The 20,118-nt window shown below is 37.7% G+C and overlaps 1 protein-coding gene across 3 annotated transcripts in view; it reads right to left on the reverse strand.

The window, feature by feature from the left end:
• STXBP6 (syntaxin binding protein 6) overlaps window positions 1-20,118 on the reverse strand; it is a 233,166-nt gene that overhangs the window by 181,528 nt on the left and 31,520 nt on the right. Inside the window, exon 1 of one of the 3 annotated variants that reach the window (XM_039870437.1) lies at window positions 16,845-16,954. The exons of the other annotated variants lie outside the window; for them this stretch is intronic. The gene's annotated coding sequence lies outside the window, so the exon portion shown is untranslated. Of the gene's footprint in view, window positions 1-16,844; window positions 16,955-20,118 lie in introns of those variants that run through there. 3 annotated transcript variants of the gene reach the window in all.

The raw sequence follows: 20,118 nt of genomic DNA on the forward strand, positions 1-20,118 counted from the left end.
ATAAATCCTCATTTATACTGCCAATTAATCCGTGAAAAAGCAAGGTTATACGATGGAGAAAAGACAGTCTCTTTAACAAATGATGTTGGAAAAACTGGACAGATATATGCAAAAAATGAAACTAGGACACTTTCTTATACCATATCCAAAAATAAACTCAAAATAGATTAGACTTAAATGTGACACCTGAAACCATAAAACTAGGAGAAAATGTAGGTAGTAAACTCTGACATTGCTCTTAGCAGTATCTTTTTGAAACTGTCTCCTTGGGTAAGGCCAACAAAAGAAAAAAAATAAACGAATGGGACTACATCAAACCAGAGAGTTTTTGCACAGCAAAAGAAACCATCAATGAAATGAAAAGACAACCTACTGAATAGGAGAAAATATTTGCAAATGATACATCTGATAAGGGGTTAATATTAAAAATATAAGGAACTCATACAACTTAACATAAAAAATACAAAATAATCCAATTAAAAATGGGCAGAATACCTTAATAAACATTTCTTTAAAGAAGATATACAGATAGCCAACAGATATATGAAAAAATGGTCAACATCACTAATAATTGGGGAAATGCAGATTCAAACCACCATGAAATATCAACACACACCTGTCAGAATGGCTATTATCAAAAAATCAACAAATAAGTGCTGGCAAGTATGTGGAAAAAGGGAACCTTCTTACATTGTTGGTGGGATTATAAATTAGTGCAGCCACTATGGAAAATAGTATGAGATTAATTTAACAATTAAATAGAGATGCCAAATGTTCCAGAAATTCCACTTCTGAGTATTTATCCAAAAAACACAAAAACACTAATTTGAAAAGATATATACACCCCTATGCTCATCGCAGCATACTAGTAATAGCTAAGATAGCTGAAAGCCATCTAGATATCCATCAATAGATAAATGGATAAAGAAGATGTAGTATATATATAATGAAATATCATTCAGCAATAAAAAAGAATGAAATATTGTCATTTGCAACAACACGGATGGACCTAGAGGGTATTATGCTAAGTGAAATAGGTCAGAAAACGACAAATACTATATGATTTTACTTATATGTAGAATCCGAAAAAACAAAATAAATTAATTAACAAAACAGAAACAGACCTATAGATAAAGAGAACAAGCTGATGGAAGAGGGTGAAGAGACGGAAAACACACACACACACACACACACACACACACACTCACTCTCGAATGCCTTAATTAGTTTGAAGTTATTTGGTGTTGGCTGTAGCATCCCTTGATTCTTATTATTTACAAAATGACTATGCTGATTTCCTCTATTCTAACTCTACTCCTCATATATCATATAGTTCTCAATGGTATGTAAATATAAAGACAGCTCGCTGTACTTCCTGATAGAAGAAGAGCAAATGATTAAATGCAAATGCAAAAGTCATGTCAATACAGTGCAGGAAACTAAATTTTTCATTTTTTTTCTATGCAATTAACTTAGAAACCATATGGAACTTAGCCAAGAAAGAATGCTCAGAAAAAATAAGCTTGATTACAGAATCCAAGCCCCATAGATACCTACTCTATCTATTACAAAATTAGAGTGCTCTAAATTCTTCACAGGGGTTGAAGGAAAAAAAATCCAAAAAGATTCTGGTTTGAGATGTATCCACTGAGCTGAGATTTCTATTCTATGTGACATCATTAACTACCGAAGAACTCATAAAAACAACAACAAAAACTCCATAATCAGATTTTAACAAGGAAAGGCACGGGGAACAAATATTGAAGAAAAGACACAGGAAGAAAATAGAAGAGCCCATATTTCCAAAAATCCAGGTCAATCTACAGTCTAGAGACAACAGCTCTAGTTGCTTACAGATCGGGGAACTCATTTCAGGGTAAGAGAAGCGAGGCAACAAGCCAAGAGTTTAGGAATCAGGCAGGGCTTCTCCAATATACCTTACTATTTCCAAGCATCAGGTCACAGGATGTCAGTAGGAAGCCACCCATCAGCAGACATGGGTTCTATTCTACTGACAGAGTGTATGCTGAGCCGGTGACCAATGCACAATGCATCTTTCTCACAGCTAGATTGGGAGGTGGAGATTTCTTCTCCCCGTTCTTAACTGAGCATTAAGATCGTCTCCACCACTGATCACAGGTTGTGTCGAGTTTAGTCCATAGGTTACCAAATGGTTAAACTGAATCGTGAGAGAATAAGAGTGGAAATGGTCATCACTGAGAACTGCGGATTCAAATTAGATGAGGCTTTTTAAGTGGTCCCTTGACTCCTTCTCAAGGTAGCAGCTATGACTTTGGGATGTTTCATATTGGTGAAAGAGGTACGTGAATGTGTGGTTTTACCTATGAGGAGGACTGGATTACATTAGAAGAGGTCATCTTTGGAACTGTGCGTAGGTAGTGAATTATGGGCTAGGCAGGGAAGGGATGTACTGGACAGATCACAACTTGGGATGCCTTGCTTCTTCCTTTCTGCTTCTGAGAGGAGTTGCCCAATATTCTGTTTTTACGAATCACATGGGCATACCCCTGAGTCCAAGCTGAGTGGAACAGGGGAGAGTCCTTGACCCAGGAAGAGTCAATTCAGTACAATAGGGTCTTGTTTGAAGATAAGTTGGGCCATTCAGACTCCGAAATAGAAGAGAGCTAACACCTCAAACAGAAATGGGAGCTGAAGCTTTAAGTGTCATTTATGATGCAGAAAGAGGCTGAGAAAAGACAGATCACGGGCAAGCAAAAGTTACAGAGAAAATCGATCTATAGATTGAGGAAAGGATGGTGCAGATATGTAGAAAGAGGGAAAGAGAGTAGGAAGCACCCAGAACTGCCTGTGTTCACCCAGCTTTCCAATTCATGTGCAAGGTTTTGATAAACTCCTGTTTTCTAAATTGGAATGAGTTGCTGTTACTTGCAAACAAGAGAACTTACTGAAAGCATTGAACATTGGCGAATAACCTAAACTCTGCAAGTATGCGTCTCACTTTCTTTTTTCATGTATTTGGGCCTAACACCTGCCCAAATCAGTTCACAGAGGTCACTAGGGGAGCACAGTCAGATGAATGTGTAATTTGTTCTTATCGAAGGCACGAATAGTAAAATAACAGCAAGTTCAGGCTTTTAAATAAACAGAAAACTTTCACTGCCTATGTTTGATGCTCAGCTCACTGAGCTTTTATCATCCCTAAAGGCAAGACAAATCTAGTCAAAAGACATATTAATGTAAGATGACTTCTGTACTTTATGTAAGGAGAAAATCAACCAATTCAAGGTTATGATTCTCACAAAATCAAACCACACTAAATATATCATCTCAAAAAAAAAAAATGCCTAGAAGACAAACTTTGGTGATGGACAAGTTTATCTCTTGGAACTGCCTTTTCTCCATGACTGCACAGCCTCAAAGGGCTACTTCTCACACAGGACTTCTAGCTACAGAGTTGGTAGACGACCCTCCTAGGCTCATATCCTCTACAACCATTCCCAGCTCCTAAGTGGCAATGTGGCACCCGAGGCACCTGGTGGCCTCTACCCCATATAGTTATTCTTTCTCTCACTTCTTTTCTCCAGGCTGAGTCAGGTGACCCTCATTTGTACCACATGTGCATAGCTTTATTACTGTGCCTAGCACATCATAGGGAATTTTACGTCTCTGCTTATGGCTCTGTGTCTCCAACCAGATTGTGAGTTACTAGAAAAATCACAGCACCTAGCACAAAACCTGGTATATCACAGAGCTGAAAAGGCATGTTTTAAACGCATGGATCCACATTCCCTCTTGTTCCAACTTCCTTACCTAGCAATTTTCCTTATAAGGGTACCACTTAGTCTCAGTCATGTTGAAAGAGACTGCTACGACCATCTGCTAACTTTTCTTTCCCTTGGCTCTACTGCCTTCACACCAAAAACAAGACCATAATCAACCCCAAGGAGGCATTCTATGTTCCACATCTTTCCTACATGTACTAAACACATTTTTTAAAGAACGAGTCAAAGACACAATCTTACCAGCTTACATAAGACAGCTTCATGACCATAATCCAGGTGACAGCAAATACAAAGGGCCACATAATAAATATTTTAGGTTTTGCAGCCTGTGTGGTCTTGGTCACAACTATTCAACTTTGCTGTTACAGTGTGAAAGAAACCATAGACATAAATAAGTAAATTGGCAGGCCTGTGTTCCAATAAAACTATTTACAAAAACAAATGGCCAATCCACAAACTGAAGTTTGCTGACACCTGATTAACCCAATGTAACAAACACACATCAAGTATATACTTATGTGCAAAATATCAATGCCAGATTCTGAGGTATATGAAGCACAGTGTCCCAGGCCTACATTATACTAGAGGAGAATCACCCATAAGTAACTCTGGGGAACAGGCAGACTTGATGAGTATGATAAGAGAAGCACAAACAACACTGAAGAGTAAATTTTTGAGCACCTGAACTATTGACCATGACCTCCTATTCCAAAGTGTTTTCTTGGCTTCTGGGATATTATGAACTCTGGTTTTCTTCCAACCACTCTGCTCACTCTTTCACAGTCTCTTCACAGACTTTTCTCCACTACTATGTTCTTTCCTAAAATGTTGTTATTCCTGCCCTATGCTGACTTCTCCCTTGGTAATCTCTCTCAAGATAAGAATTAAAGTACCACCTATAGGCTGAGAATACATTACATCCACATCTTATGACTGGATATTCACAATAATTTCTGGCTGGATGAGCCACAGGCACCTCAAACTCAACAGTCCAAAACTGAATGAATCATCTTTCCCTAAACAGTTTCTAGCCCTACGTTCCTATCTTGGCAAACAGCACCACCATCCACCTAAGTCAGAAACGTATGCTTCCTCCTTAGTTCCTCCCCATCCTTTATTCTCTCTGATTTGTCCACTTATTCCTCACCATACATCAGTCACCAAATTCTGTTCCATTCTACATTCTAAATCTCTCCACATCTACCCACTTCTCTTTCTTCCTCTGTTCTTGCCCTAAATCAGGCTGCCATTATCTCCTACCTAGATAACAACCTCTGACCTGATCAGACATTATCCAGGTTTGCCTGCCTCCAAACCAGTTCTCACAGTACAGCTAGAGTTACTTCTCTAAAATGCCTGGGACAGATTATTTACCAGCTGTCTCTCAGCCCAAACCCACCACCATTCCATAATCTGCTCTATGATGCTAGAGTTAGGAGTCTGCAAATCACATTTCCCAGACTCCCTTGCAACTGGCTTCTTGTTAAATTCTGACAATGAGAGCCACTGGCAGGAGACTAGAAGGCAGAGGCAGGGAGAAGAGACTTCCTGTTTTCCAGCTCCTGTCAGTCTCCACAGTAGCAGAAAGCTCCAGTTCCCCAAGCTTTTAGCACTGTGCATACTAGCCATGAACTCTATCTCCTTGATGGTCGGAGCACAAACCATAAAGTTATCCCTCCCCAGAGATCTGAGTACCTCCTTAGCACTCAGTACAGCTCTACAGTAATGGTCCCTACTCTGAGTTTCTAGGTTAGTCACCACATCCATTCCCTTTTTGCTCCCTCCAGCCCTAGACAGCTGCTTCCTGAAGTTACTAATCTATAGGCTATATCTGCTTCCACCGTTTACTCTTTCAGCCCTCCAATACTCCGTGTCCCCAATTCCCAACGTTAAATCACTTCTATTTGAAATATGAGCATGGTATCTATTTTGTGATTGGACCTTGACTGATGCAATACTTGGTACTAGGAGTGGTTCCCAGGGAAAAAACCCAAAAAATTGAACTCTAAGATTGGGTCGATTACTTCTTTGACACTGAACAGTGATGACCTCGTGCCTTCCTCCAATACATTCTCTACACAGAGGCTACTATGATTTTTACAAAATGTTTTGTGATCACCTCAGTGGTTCACCACGGCCATCGGGAGAGTGGGCTTACTAAGACTCTCAGGGTTCTAGAGCCACCATTTCTCTCTACACTTCCTCCTCCCTCATGCTCCAAGCTCCAACCAGTCTGAACTCCTTTGCATTTCAGAACCATTATGTCTCTGTCACTCCCTCCACAAAGCTGTTTCACTAACCTCATATATTATTCTCCTAATCCTCCGTTGACCCAATTAACTTCTACTTAGCTTAAATAGCACTTTCTCCAAGAAGTCTTCCCGGATTTGCATGCAGCTGAACTTCATCCATTATAACAGAAATGATACTGCCTGTTAACTGTGTTCTTACTTTGTATTCCCCACAAACCGTGATTTATGGGAAGACAGGTACTCTGTTCATCTTGCTCACAGTTTTAATCCCATACAAGTTTTTGATAATAGCTTGTTGAATGAATGATTGAATGAATCAATCCATCAATGAGAAGGTATAGATTAATTCCTACTAGGGGAGATTTGGAAACTCTTCTTAAAGGAGGTAGGATTTTATACTCTCCAGCACTGTAGAAATTTTGTAGAAAATTTCATCCTTAGCTTCCATGAACTTCCTAACAATTCATATAAGTAAAAATGTTTATTTTTCTTTTAGAGGTATCCAAATTATCAAGCAGCTCTTGAAAAATAAACTTCTTGGGAATAAAACGTATCTTTGGCTATATCCATAGGCAATCACATAGATATAACTACCTTAGAAATATAGTAACTAAACTCCCTTGGATGTTTATTAGCCCTCTCCCTTTTTAAAAGGCCTAGGCAGTTTCCAACATCCATTCTAAAGTAAAATGTGTACTGGCATCCCAATAAGCTTACTTTACAGCTTTCCCTTCGAAAAACTCACACACACCAGATTTTAGAAACTGCTTTAAACCAAGTATATTATAAATCTGAACATTACTTTCAGAACTCAGTCAATGGGAAGAAAAGTGCTTCAATGAGGTATAAATCTTTATATTGATATCTCTATCTAGATTTACTGTATAAATTGAAGATATGTTTCCATATTTGCAATTCATTCTTCCTCCACCCCAAAATGTTGAAATAAGAGAAATGGCTAAGTTTTCCTATAGTTTTGTAACTTTATGGGTAAAAGTAACAGATCTATGTGAATTTTACTTCTCACCACTTACCTTTCATACTTTAAATTTAGTTATAATGAAATAGGAGAGATATTGGCCAAAAGCTTCTAGGTTAATTTTTTTTTAATGTTTCTTGGCCATTTTAGTAGACTTATTTCTGCTGAATAAACACTAGAACACTTTGCAGTTCAAAGGTTTCAGTCTTTAGGCATTTGGTTAATCATTTACTTTTTCCCTTGATTTCTTGGTAGCAACAATATACTTAACAAGAATCAATAATGGCACATATTCCTACTTACTTATTTTCAGGTAATTATATTAAGACTATTCTTGGCACAATGTTAAAATAGCATAGCAGAACAAAAGAAGTCATTATCTAAAGTTGTTTAGCTTTTCAAAATAATAAAGTAACAATAGAAAGTGGGAACAATTTTCTATCTCTTGACTTTGACAAAATGCCTAACCTTGTCCCTTTTTCTCCCTGACTTCCTTTCTTACCCCAAATTCCTTAGAAAACTTGCAACTGTTGACCTAAATGAGCTTGCTATACTTGAATCTCAGTCTCATTTCCCTCTGTCACAACCCAAGAAATCCATTTAAAACAATAATCCCCAAATCACTTCTCTTGTGAGTTTCAGTTAAATCTTAACCATCCCATTCTTTGCATCATATAGGGCTTATTTGCTTCTCAAAAAAGGGAAAAAAAGGGAAGGCGGAAGGAAAGGGAGCAGAAATATAGCTCCAGAGTATACAAAGACCCGGGAAGGAATGGGAATACACCCTTCCTGAGAACCAACAGCTAAAAAAGTGAAAGTAAAGAAGTTTAGGCCACAGTTAAGAGGAAGGGCTCCAGAGCCAGCTTGTCTATATCTGAGTCACAGTTCTTCCCACTGTTTCTTTGACCTCATCACATTATTTGCCTCTTTGTGCCTGCTTCTATCTCCCCATCTGTAAAACAATAATGACATTAACACCTGCTTCATGAGAGAGGAAGTGACTTTTTCTAAACTTGCACAGCATCTACATGGCAGAAGCAGGAAGGGGTAATCCGGGCCAGAATCCTGTCCACTCTTCTCCATGGGGTCCTCCCCATCTTCCCTATAAGATGCATACCTATATGGGTGCTCATGTACTGCAGCCAAGTCAACCTCCTCGTATTTCCCAAACTCAAACTTGACACCATCATCCACACCTTTACTCTCTTGTGTTCACTCTGTCATTACTCAACTATGAAATACCAAATTAAATACCAAATCTTTCAAGATATGGCTCAAATCCTTTTTACGGCTGCCTTTTTATTTTCTTTTATACCCAATTCCTCCTTCCCACCCAATCAAACTAACCCTAACCCTACTGAATATTTTACAGCTTCTATCAGAGTACCCACGAGATATTACCAGGAGTATCTTTTTTCCTGTGTTCACTGACTTGAACATGAACTCCTTGAGATCAGTATCGAATCTCATTATTACACATTTTTGCGTCCCCAGTCCAGAGCTGAGTATCCCATGCCTAAGAAGCACTGCGTATATATTTTTAAATAGTTGTAATTCTTTTGATTACAAAAGTGACATGAAAATGCTTGGAGTAGAAAATAAAAGGCTCCTATAAATCCACCCTTCAGAGCTTTACATTCTCCTAGACTTCTTTCTATGAATATATAATTCACACACACAGAAAAAAAAAAATAAGTAATTTCAATGGGATGTTATAAGTTCATCTTTCGCCTAAAATTCTTTTAATGTATTATGTCATTTCATTATATAAATGTCATATTTAATTTGACCATTTTTCTTCTAATGGATATTCACACTCTTTTCAACTTTTCAATGGTAAAAAGTACTACAGCACCTATTACATATCAGTGCAAATATTATGTAGGAATTGCTAGAAATTGATACATGTGTAGAATGCTGATAAACATATCCAATAGCATTCCAAAAATATTGTATTAATTTTAATTACTCTTCTACTCCTAGTGTATAAGATTACCTTTTTCCTATCCAATTCTGAGTATTATTAACCATACCAATCTTTGACAATCTGATAAGTGAAAAATGGCATGTTATTAAAATTTGTATTTCTTAGGTCATTAATGGGGTTGAACATCTTTGTACATGATGGTCAAGGGAGGGGAGATTCTTGCCATAAAAATTTAAATTTTTTCAATGTCAAAATAATATCTCTTTCTGCATGAGTTGGAGATGAGAAGTTACTTTCCTGTAACTCGACATACTGATACTTGGTGAGGACGTTCTCTAAAATTATTTCCTGTGGGTAGATGAGACTGGGCCAATATTTTCAGGCAACTACAATGTCATGTGGTCCAGTGAGTTGAGATATAGGAAATATTTAACTCCTGCACTATTAATCACCACAGACTATTTGGGGAGAAGATAATCAGCACCCTATTTCCAACATAAATGTTTACAATTTTGAAAAGTAAATTTATGACAGGGAATTCTATACAGTTGAGTTCTTACAGCTTTCTAAGTTCTGCTAAAGAAAAAACGGTTTCCCTGTCTTCACAAAGCCAGTCGAAGTTAAGCAATAAGAGAGCACTGAAATGTACATATCACAGATTCTTAAATGCAAAGGTCAGACAATCGAAGATGTGAAGATGATCTTCTGCTTCACTGACTTTTAGCAAAAGGATCATAAACTGACAAAAGAAGTGAGAAGAGCAAGATTGGAGAAAGGCTCTGGCCAGCTTCTTTCAAAGTCACTTCTCAGCTGGAGGGAAAGAGAAGACCAGTTGTTAAGTCTAAGATAAAGGAAGACATTGACGGTAATCCCTCTCTTGCTCAAAGGAACAGGCATACTGATGAAGGCCCTAATTACAAAGGAGAGTGGAGGGCTCTTCCTGTAAAATACTTTCTTTCCTAGCCTTTACGACTTAACAGTCCTAAAGTCTGTTAAGTCATCATTCTCTTCTGTTACCACTATTAAAATGTGCTCTTAGGAAGAAGGAACATAACAAAACCCCGAGAGAAGGATTTCAGCTGTAATTTTATTAGGGGAAACATGCCTAATTATGGATTTGCATGACTCTTCTCAGAGAATTCTCCAGAACCTTCAGTGAGTCAAGCAAGACTCGAAGTAAGATACAAACCTAGCTACCAAGCAGAAAAAGATTAATCTGTTGTTCTTTTATTAAATTGAGCAATATAGTACTACATATAACATGACATGGCTCTTTTGCCAAGAAATCATGGTAATGTGCTACAGTATCATCCACCAGACGTGAGCCTTACAAATACTTTTTGAACCAGGTCAAGACACATCCTACTACACTCAGACAGCAACCATTTAGCATGTCACCACTTTCCCTTCTTAGACCTCATGTCGGATGACTCCTGTTACAGGCTAAGGTGAGGCCAATGTCACAAAGTTAAACAGGATGAGACATTATAAGAATTGATGGCAACACAATGGTGGCAGGAAGTGATGTCTGCCATGGAAAGAACTATTCATCAAGTATAACACTAGCTCGAGAAGCTCTTCTAGTGTAAGAAGTTTAAGTAATCAATTAATTCATCAAATTTTTATTGAGATATACATAATACATAAAGCACTACGTTATGCTCTGGGATAAGGGACTAGGGAAGAAACACAAAGATAGCTAAGGTCCAGTGCACCTACCTCCAAAGAGTATACCATCACAAAAGGAAGACAGATAAGGCAACAGTAACAAGACAAATGGTAGGAATAGAGGGAGATTGATAATGGGTTAAAGAAGAAGAAAGCAGCTGATCTTCAAATTCCAACTTGAAATATAGGGATAGGCCAAATGAAGGGAGTCACTGAAGTTTGCCAAAACTAACAACTAAAACACAGTTGAACAGGATTTCCTCAGGTTACACACACTAATCCTCTCATATCACTGTCCTTCACAATACTCAGTGAAGTAACACTGTGATTCTTCCATTGTGGGTCCTTTTCAATGGAATTCAAAGGGGAAAACGCACCCAGTCAACTTGCTCTGGACAATTTGCAATACCTGCCAAATGGTCCATATTAGAATTTTAGACATGAGGAGTAGGGAAGGCAATACCAAGTATGGTTGTGTACTGAACTTTGTGGTTGACTACCTAAAATAAATGTCAGGGGGTAAACCTGACTGGATTAAGAATCACAGAGAGCCTAGGAAGACCAAGTGCTGTAGGCATTAAAAATAAAAAATAAGGGATTGTAAGCTGACAGATTGCAATCCGTGAGGTCAACCAAGGGTTACCTCCCCTAAAAAAATTAAAAATAAAAAAAATAAGTAAAGAATCACAGAGAAACAGTACCTAAAGTCCATGTACCTTTCAGCTCTTGATACAATCACTTATTGTTTGAGAAATTTGACTTAAATTTTTTGTTACCTCCAGCTAAGAGTTCCATTTGAGGTGGTCAGATCAAATAATTTACCTTTTTGAGGTTACAGTTCATGTTCCTTTCATTTCTAGCACCTGGCACAAATGTAAGCACTAAAATATTTGAAGAGAAGAGGAAAATAAGAAGAAAAATCAGAGGTCAGCTAGTACTCCCTGGATTCCACCCTCAGCCAGTGGGGGCACATCAAGGAGCATAGACATCTGAGAGCCATGAATGGTGGGTGCAGTAATAAACACACAGCCTGAGCCTACAAGCACAATAACCAGCCTCGCCCAAGAGCGCCGATTCCACCATTCAGGTAGAAACAACTGGGTCCAGTATCGAAATGAAGTAAGGCTAAGGTACCGAAACTATAGTCTTGGCCTCTCTTATTTACTACACATAGTATCAGTCTTGGTTAGGGAAGACTAGTCACTGCTGAAATTGACCCAAAAACACAGGATGGCTCGAACACCTCAGAACTTTGCTGCCGTGACAGGGAATGGGTGGGTGAGGTGCTCTTTCTCACATTGAAGCAGGGATTCAGGCTGACGGCCTCTGCCATCTTTATCATGGTCATTCTAATAGCTAGAACTCAGTTACCTGGCTGCAGCTAAGAGCAGAGAAGGCTGGAAAATGCCTTCTTGCTGTGGACACAGGAAGAGAAAAATGTGGATTTTGGTGGCTAGCCAACAGCCTCTGCCATTGTATTTTATGGCTTTTCCTTCCTCTTTCAAGATTTCCTTTGCCGTGTTTATATATATAGTTCTACACAGTAATATATACATGTATTTCCATACAGTAAACTTTTGATCCCATCTATATAATAAATGCCAGGGACCTGCACACAAAGATGGCTGACCCTTTATTTCTGAATGAAAGGGAATAGCTTGATATTAGGGTCCAGATGAAGCCGCTCATGAAAAAGCTTTGCTTAGCTTCCTCCAAGAGAGAGTCAAAGGAGATAAATTCTTTAGTGTCTACACTTCCCTTAAGGTCATTATCAGGATTTACCCAAATAATACACTCATGAAGAGTTCATCTCCAAGCTGGCAAATACTAGTACGGCATACAATTTTCCCTCAGAATGGGAGCAAAATGTGAAGTATTTCCTTGAGACCCTCAACGATGCCATTATTTGGCTAAGAATCATTGCATCTTAGACTTGGGCAGTTTTTATCACCAGCACTACAAGCTAGCTTCCTTCTCAGAACAATCCCTTACAAAGAAAGCATATTTCATTTCAAAGGCATTTTACACATTAAACAATGGATATAAACAATGCTGTGCTGGAATGCGGACACCCGGCAGTTGACTAACACACTCTCAGGTTAGTTACCCTCACCTGCCTCCCAGAGCACGTGGCTGAAAACCATGCCTCAGCAAAATGACAAATCAGCCTACGTCATGGACCTTTCATAGTCTATCTCAGGTGCTGAATCTCCGACATGCAAATGATATATCTCACACAAGTGTACTAGATTATATGTTCTTTTGGTAAGGTATATATGCGATTCATCTTGCTATTCTCCACGATGCTTTGTATATACCATGATCCAATAAGCATTTGCTGAATGAATGTAGTCAATTTCTTATTTTTAATTTGTCATTAATAAGTCTTCTACATGTGTCCACATAAGGGCTGGCAGTATTAAGGACAAACACTCAGCTGTATGACTCATTCTGTACACAACCTTGCCAATGGGTGTGGGGTAAATACTTTCTGACTGTAGCAGTGACAATGCTGGTGGATTATGATAGCACAGTCACAATACATAAAAGACTGTGCTATTTAATGCCTATGGGTCCAATCAGTCACCATCAATATTGCAAGACCCTAGGACCTAATATGATTCCCTCAACTCTTGGCACTACTCCTATCTCCTATCCCTGTTTTAATTTTCTCCATAGCTCGTATCACCATCTGACATATTGAACTTTGTTGTGTGTCTGTCTGCACCACTAGAAGCTCTGCGAGGGCAGGAAATGACATCCCTGTTGTCCCACCCCCGAATAGTACCTGGCACGTTAGAAATGCTCAATAGACATCTGTGGAAAGAATGAATAAAATAAAGAAGATATTTGGATTCTTCCCTCTAAATCTGAAGATTTTGGCCATAAAAGAAATTGACCCTGCAATGCTCCACATATTCACATTCTTTTTGACAGAGGCAGAACATCTCAAAAAGAGATCTCAAAGACAAGCCACTTTTTGTCATAAAGCAGGGTTTCTAGAAATCTGAGTAACTGTCATGCCATTTTAAAGTCCCCAGATAAACTTAGAATGGATGGAATCTTCAGGATTGCCCCTTTTGGCAGCCTTTCACCAAACAAGAACCACCTGTGCAGGCCTGACTTGCTGTCCACCCCTGGCTCTCCCTCCACTCAAGAGTCCTGTTCATGGAGCTGGCACCAGTACCTGAGGCATGAAGCCAGACAGGAAGATGAGAGATTCCTTCAAATGGCTTCAGAAACAAATCTAAGTCCCACACGAATAAAATGATCAGACCCCAAGTCCAGCTCTACCCACAGGAAGTAGCCGAAATTCATTTAAATAAAAAAAAAAAAAGTTTCAGGTTAAAATTCTCAACTTTTCAACAAAAGTGGCTGTATACCTGATAAATTATTTTAGGTTCTTAAAAAAAAAAAATCACTGAATGTAATGGAAAACAGTTTGAAGTTTCCTCAAAAAATTAAAAATCGAATTATCATATGATCCAATGATTCCACTTCTGGGTATTTATCTGAAGAAAATGAAAACACTCGAGAAGATATATGCACCCCCATGTTTACTGCAGCATTATCTACAAGAGCCAAGATATGGAAATAACCTAAGTGTCCTTCGATGGATGAATGGATAAAGAAAATATGAATATATATATATAAATAAGAATATATTTATATTCAGCCATAGAAAAGAAGGAAATCTTATCATTTGTGACAAAGTAGATGGACTTTGAGGGCATTATGCTAAGTGAAATAAGTCAGAGAAAGACAAACACTGCGTGATTTCACTTATATGTGGGATCTAAACAAAATAAAACTAAACTAAAAACAAAAACAAAAAACACTCAATTCATAGGTACAGAGAAAAGATTGATGGTTGCTAGAGATGGGGGGTGGCAGAATGAGTGTCATGGGGATGTACTGTATTGCATGGTGCCCATAGTTAATAATACTATATTACACATTTGAAAGTTGATAAGAGAGTAGATCTTAAAAGTTCTCAGCTCAATGAAAAAAAGACTTGTAATTATGGTGATAGATGTTAACTAGACTTGTGGTAATCATTTTGCAAAATATACAAATATCAAGTCATTATGTTATATATCTGAAATCAATATGTTACATGTCAATTATTCCTCAATGATAAAAAAAAGATCTTTAAAATTCTATTGAGAGACATCAATATCAGTAAATGGCAAACCGAAGAAAAAACAAAAACACTGAAATGTTATTAATTTGCCAAGCTATTGCTTGCTTGATGGAACTTTAAAACCCATGTTCTATTCAATTTTTCACATAGGGAAAGCAGTGTCAATTGGCAACAATGATCCCTGTTCATTCATTCTTCTGTTGACTCTAAAACAGTAATAAAATAATATTCCCAAAGTAATGTCAAGAGAATACCATCTTGAGAATGTGTAACACAAAAGATATTTAACAGATCAAAAGGTTTAACATATAGGACATTTTACACATCAGAAGTTTTTAGAACAGTAGACATTAGAATCTAACAATTCATAGAAAAATGGCAAAGTTTTCAAATCCTCAAAGGAAGAGTTGTTTTAACACCTTCCATCATGCTTAAAGTTTCCACTGAGACTTTCTTCAAATATACTCTGGCCAAAAGGTTTGCTTCAAGTTTTTTTTTTTTTTCTTTTTAGTAAACTCTGCCCCCATCAGCCCACCAGCCAACCAGTATGTATTATGTATTATGTGTTAAACCCAATGCTAGGCATGGGGACTCAATGCTAGGCTAAGACAAAGATATAACTTTCATTACAAGTTACTAGATTCCTCAGCAAAATACAAAAAATGGTCTGACTGACAGCTAAGATCATTTCTAGTTAATTTGCTTCGTTTTGACTTCAGAACTTCACAAAACCATAAAACTTTTCCAGAGATCAAGTTAAGTCAGATAGCAACAACGACAAAAAAAATGAAATTTCAAAGTATTTCAATTAAGTGGAAAATTCTGAATCCCTGATTTTAATATCTGATGTTCTAAAACTTATATATCTTCAGAGCTTATTAATTTCCTATATTTCTTAATCTTATTTGCAGATCACCTGGGTTCTCTGCTTTTCCATTTTCTTACTTGCCTCTCACAGTAAAAGAGAAAAATCATACAAATTATGCAAAACTATATGATAAATAATTATTGTATTTCCTTATTTCCCAGACCTAAGCCCCAAAATGTCGGGTTACGCAGTATCATGTAGCATAATCAAATGCAAAAAAAAGCTCTCCTCCCTTAATAAAACAGAAACACAAGTCCAACCCACCAACTAAGGAACAGGGCATAGCCACAATGTCACATACTCTTTCCAGAACTCACTCTAACTTGGCTCTCATCTTCAACTAAGTAGTTGAGGATTTTCATCCCATTGCCTTCTTAATGGGCTCCAAAACACTCACCTGTAGCCTCTTCATGCAAAATGACATCATGCAAAAAACAAAAACAAAAAACTTTGCATTTAGAACCAAACCAAAATATCATAAATTTGAATATGACATCGTCCTAAATATTCAGCAACAGCGATGGACTCTGTATGAGCTACAAATCATGCAATACTGTTGTTTATCTTTTCTAAAGAATGGCACTCTCCAGAGAGAAATGCTATTCTAATAGGCTATCCCCACTCCCTGCATCAGCCTAACTTCGTGTTTAACTTTAAAACACTGGAAGGATACGAAACACAACTGCTCTTGACGGTGGCTAAGATTTGGGGGAATGTGGAAGAGGTCTTTCGAGTTTCTGGGATATCCTGAAATAGCTTCATATCCTTGCGCATCATCTGTATAATCGATTCCACCTTCAAATGTATTCCTGGAATTCTGAGTTCTCACCACAGAAATTTTTAGCCAAGGCAATTATCACAGAGTTAAGTCATAGCTCACTTTGTGATGGATATCCTCACTTAGACTTGGAAAAGAGAAGTATGGAATACTCCAAAGTTGCCCGTAATTAGACACAGAGCAAGAACAAAACTAATTTGGCCCTCATTTTTCACTTCAGTAAAGGTTTTTCTGCAATAAACCCACTCAGGCAATTAAAATCAATTCCAATTTCCACTTTCTAAGCCTTTACAGTCTTTGGTCTTAAGAGAAAGAAGGGAATTAGGTGAACAAAACTTGAATTTTAAATCTGAATTCAAATTGCCTGGGGCTACTTCATACTTCAGTAAATAAATAAGCGTGGCATAAGCAAATAAATATTTCATATACATGTACAACATGTTTTTATAAAAGTATTCACCTACCTTTAACCCAGCCTTTTAGTTAGGACTGCACTTTATGGAAAACTCCACACACAAAGCTCCTTTCCCCCTAGTACTTCAAGGTCTTTATGAAGGAGCAGAACTTTCTCAACAGGAAACCAAAGTACAGAAAGGTGGGGTCATTTTCCTCACTGACACCAGAACCCCAAATTCCTGGCATTCCCCAGCCATAAACTCAAGGTTTGCATCATCATATGCCACATGCTTTTCACATGAAGATTGTTCTGCTCAGTGAATTTTACGTGAAACTTAATTTTTTTTTTTTTTGTAATATGGTCAAAATGACAAATGTGAGAGAAAATAAAATTTTGATATGGCCAATGGTAGTACCCATCCCCACGAAAGACTACCCTTCTATTTCATACTCTGACTTTCATACATTTTAAAACTATCTTCAGCAAAGTCAATGAGATGACTTGCTAGAGACCAGCCTTCTGACTTTCCAATACATAAATCTAAATGCAACAGGTCAGCTAAAGCAGATATGTAAATGATTTCACTATAACAGATTTAATGTTGAGAAAAATAAACGAGGCTCCAGTGAAAAATAAATTTGCTCATAAATACAAAAGCTTACTTTGTGTTTAATATCTACTTCCAAAAAAGAAATCTGTATTTTACTAACAGCCCTGAAACCTTTGATGTATTCTGTGCCTCACTCATCTGTACCACAAAGTAATTATGAAGCACCAGAATGGTGATGTGGGCTCTGACCCAAGCTTCCTATACAATGACACTTTTCCAGATGGCACCTGAGGCTGTCAGGTGCTTCTTACATTGGTAAATACTCAAGGACATTACATAAGTCGACTCCTCTCCCACACAAACATTAACTTCAGAAAGCCACTCACTGCTACCCGTTTGGGAAGTGGACTACCTTTTCTTATGATGGAAACTCTTCCACGTGCTTGGGAAATAAGAGTTAATGTTGTTCATTACACAGGAGAAGCTACAGTTGTTAGGAATAACTGTGAACAAAAGACGAGTTACTGAGTTCAGCTCAAAAGAGAGACAAAATATTCTCTTGAGGATCTAGAACTGCGAAATCCAGTGGCTTTAAGTATCCATCTTTTAGGTATTTGCATACTATTCAGTGAAAGAAAAATGAAAGACCCAGGCTTAAGACACTGCTATTCAGCTTTGAAAACTGCAGGGTGCTTTCTTACAGTATTTGGTTCAAATAACTCCAGATTAACAAAAAAGTATTTCTAAGCTACATAGTCAAGCGATCAATTGGATCCTGGGTGCAGAAATTAGTGGGAAACGCATGAGCTATTGTTGAATTCCATGGGCCAAGCTGGCTTTTCTCTGGATGGCTAAAATCTTCAAAAGTTAAGACTCTAATGAGTTACTACAGCATCTTGAGTTTCTCTACTGTGGCCAGAAAAACAGCATCTTCACTGTGTTGTTTTTCATTATACTATAGAGTTACAGCAACCACTCATCCTGCCTCTACATCTGTTTTTCCCTTTTGAGGGATATTCCATTTCACAAAAAGAACTGCTAATTTTACTTGGTGGGCCCGAAAATGTACATGTCCAGCATAGCAGGTGGTCTTTACAGCTTCTAAGCTTTAATTAATCATAAATTTTTGGACAGCAGTGATTCTGTTTTATGGGGGGAAAAAATGCATAAACATCTAGCTTGAATGCTGGTTTTGCTACTGATTGGCCATGAGACTTGGAGCAGATCTTTCATACATAAAAAAGTTGAAAACTGAGGGAGCTAATTTATAAGGTCACCAGTGATTCCACGTATGTGGCAAGAAATCTAAAAGATGACCATAGAACAGCAGTTCTCAAGTTTTTTGGTCTTAAGACACCTTTACGGTCTTAGAAATTATTGAAGACTCCTAAGAGCTTATCTTAGGAAATTCTGGAAAACACAAGAATACACACACACACACACACACACACACACACACACACATACACACATTCCAATAGACAAGTGGTATCTAAAAAATTCCACTACACATATGTGAGAAAATGAGAGTAAAAGATGTAAATAACACCTTAGTACTATTATGAAAATTATTTTGGCTTCACAGACCCCTTAATAGGGCCTCAGGAACCCCCAGACATCCTTAGATCACACTTTGAGAACCACTAGCAGAAATATCCCAACATAAGAAAGCAGGAAAGCTGTCAAAGACTACTAGAATCATACCTAAGAATTCAAGAGCCAACACAGGGGCTCCCGCTGGTCAAAGATAGCACGATTTTAGTATCAGTAAGAATAAATGCAACAAATTGAAACACCAATATTTTTAAATTCATGAATTCTTAATGAATCACACACCTTTCCCTCCCTACCTCCATCTTTGTCTGTCTGTCTCTGTCTCTGTCTTTTTCAATGGTTATTTTTGGAGATTACTAATTAGATGGCTAATGGAGTCAACTAATCATTTTGAAAATTGGTAAATAAAGAGAAAGAATCAAGTGTTCTCCTGCCTTTCCAACATAAACTATACCTCAGGATAACCAAATAGCTGACTAGTTTCTCTCTATAGAAGTATTCTAGGTAATAAATTAAGAAATAGTTGAAATAAGATTTTGAATCCCCTAATTATGAATTTAGGCAGCAACAACCACCATTGACTGTCAACATATCACACACACACACACACACACACACACACACACACACACACACCGATATTAATTTAAGTGCCTCCTGATGGGAGTACACAACATACTCATAAAGTATTCTTGACAAAAGAATGCAAGCACAATTTGATCCAGCCTCTAGATGTAACTACCAGTTCATAAGGAATACAGTGGCCAGCGGAGGTAATGAGCAAAATCCAGCCTATGGGAAACTCTGCAGAATACATGGTCTAGTGTGGCAACAAAATAAATCGCAAGGAAAAGACAATGAAAGGTGAATCTATAGATTAAAAGAGACTCAAAGGGCATGTCAACTAATTGCAATGTATGGACCTTATTTGGAATCTGATACAAACCAAATGAAAAGAAAAATGAGGAAAAACATGAATTTGAACACTGACTAGATATTCCTTATTCGCTTATATTAGGGAAGGTCTTTAAGTATGCTAATACTATTACAGTATTAAGAGAAAAGAGTCATCATTCAGAGGTGTGAACAGAAATACTTATTAATGAAATAATAAGATGTCAAGGACTTGCTTCTAAATGATTCCGGTTGGGGTGCGGGGTGGGCAGAGGAAGTTAGGGTCTAGATGAAGCAAGGTTGGCCTTAAATTGACCATTGTTGAAGCTGGGAGAAAGGCACA

The sequence above is a fragment of the Pteropus medius genome, unplaced genomic scaffold (assembly GCF_902729225.1).
Source record: "Pteropus medius unplaced genomic scaffold, Ma_sr-lr_union100, whole genome shotgun sequence".
NCBI classification, from domain to species: domain Eukaryota; kingdom Metazoa; phylum Chordata; class Mammalia; order Chiroptera; family Pteropodidae; genus Pteropus; species Pteropus medius.